This window comes from Prunus dulcis, chromosome 1 (genome assembly GCF_902201215.1).
Source record: "Prunus dulcis chromosome 1, ALMONDv2, whole genome shotgun sequence".
In the NCBI taxonomy this organism is placed as follows: Eukaryota; Viridiplantae; Streptophyta; class Magnoliopsida; order Rosales; family Rosaceae; genus Prunus; species Prunus dulcis.
In genome coordinates, this window is record NC_047650.1 from 5,960,694 (window position 1) to 5,962,494 (window position 1,801).

Below are 1,801 nucleotides of genomic sequence, written 5' to 3' on the forward strand. Positions count from 1 at the left end.
TCACATCACCTCCAGAGCAGCTTGCTTTGTCGGACATTGGATTTTTGGGACTTTGGCTAATTCTTGGTTTAAGCATGCTTGGATCAAAATTGGGAATTAATTGGGAAAGCTGACTAAGGAAATGCTCCCTCTCAGCCTCTACCAATTGTTTGGTTCTAGCCTCCATCCTCAAAGCCTCTTCCCTAGCCTTAGCCTCCATCTTTTTAGTCTCTTCTTGAAGGAGAACTCTTAAACTGTCCTTCAAACGGTCGTCAAAGCTCACCCTCTGTGGTTTGGGTAAATTGAAATACTGCCTTTGGGAAATCCCAGCACCTACTCCTCTCACTCTGCCTGGATGCTCGGGGCCCAAAGCCATGGTCAGCACATCATTGCTGCCATATACACTGACTTTGCCTTTCGAGACTTGTTTTTGCAATTCATCCTAAAACAAAGATATATAAAAAAGTAAGAACAAAAAAACACGACGGTTATTTATATACAAACGACGTATTATATAATTTCACACGACGCAATAACATATAAACCGGCGTTATTATAATTTATCACGACGGTAGTTATACCGACGTGGTTAGTTTTTTAAAACGACGAAATGAATAAACCACCGACGTCTTATGCTATAATTACAGAAAACAGAGTTGTGATTCCTTATTTAGACCTTTAACGACGTTTTTTAAAAAGTTTCGACGTGGTAATATCATTCACACGGCGCTAAAATGAACCACCGACATCTTATGCTATAATTAAAGAAAACAGAGTAGTGATTCCTGATTTAGACCTTTAACGACGTTTTTTTAAAAAGTTTCGACGTGGTAATATCATTCACACGACGCAAAATATAACATAAGACGTAATAAGAATTATTCACAGTTTAATAAAAATTTAAAACATAGTGAGTAGGCTTACAATTAATTTTGCTTTCTCTGCCACCTTTGGATTGGGGATGTTACCATGTTTGTCCTGTCTAGCTCTCTTCCATAAGGTAGATCGATCAATTTCTACCCCAGGCATGGTTTCCTCCAATTGATCCTCCAATCCAGCATATCCTTTTTGAGACAATCGATGATTGTACTTGAGTTTCTCCCTAATCTGTGCATGTTGAGAATGCACAGACTCAAAATCTTTGGATAACCTTGAAGCTACAAAGGCATCCCATTGTGCTTTCTCTATAAATTTATATGTTTCGGGGGGTTGGCTTAATTTCTCCTTGTCATTGGTGTATGGAAGGATATAATGCCTCGTTAGTGTAGACTTGAAATCCTTCCATTTCTTGGCAGCAGAAGATAAAACAGAGTTCTTGCCCCCTTGACCTACCACAAAAGCCATGTCAGCTGCTTCCCAAATCTGCTCCTTTATATCCTTGGGGATTTGAGACCATTTCTTGTCCACAAGTGGAACTCTGGAGCGTGCCAACACACCAATGTACGACTGCATCTCACTATGTGCTTGGCCAATACCTTTCCCCTTTTTATTGTACTCAACAATTGGCCTCAGTTTCTGAAGCTTTCTCTTCACAACACGAGGCATTGTGCTCATACCTCGACCAGTCTTTGAATCATCAGAGATTGTTGTCTGGCTGGTTGGTTCTGTCTCATCAGATGATGAAGCAAACTTCATCTTCTTCGAAGACTTCATCTTCTATGAAGACTTGTCTTGAGGAGCTACCATTCCAAGCTCCTTACCTTCATTTTTCTTGGAGCCAGAATCCTTACTTTGGTGTTGAGAAACCATTTTAACAGACAAAACTGCAAGTGAAAATATTTCAGGGAAAGATTAAGAACACAAACGACGGTTATTAATAAAA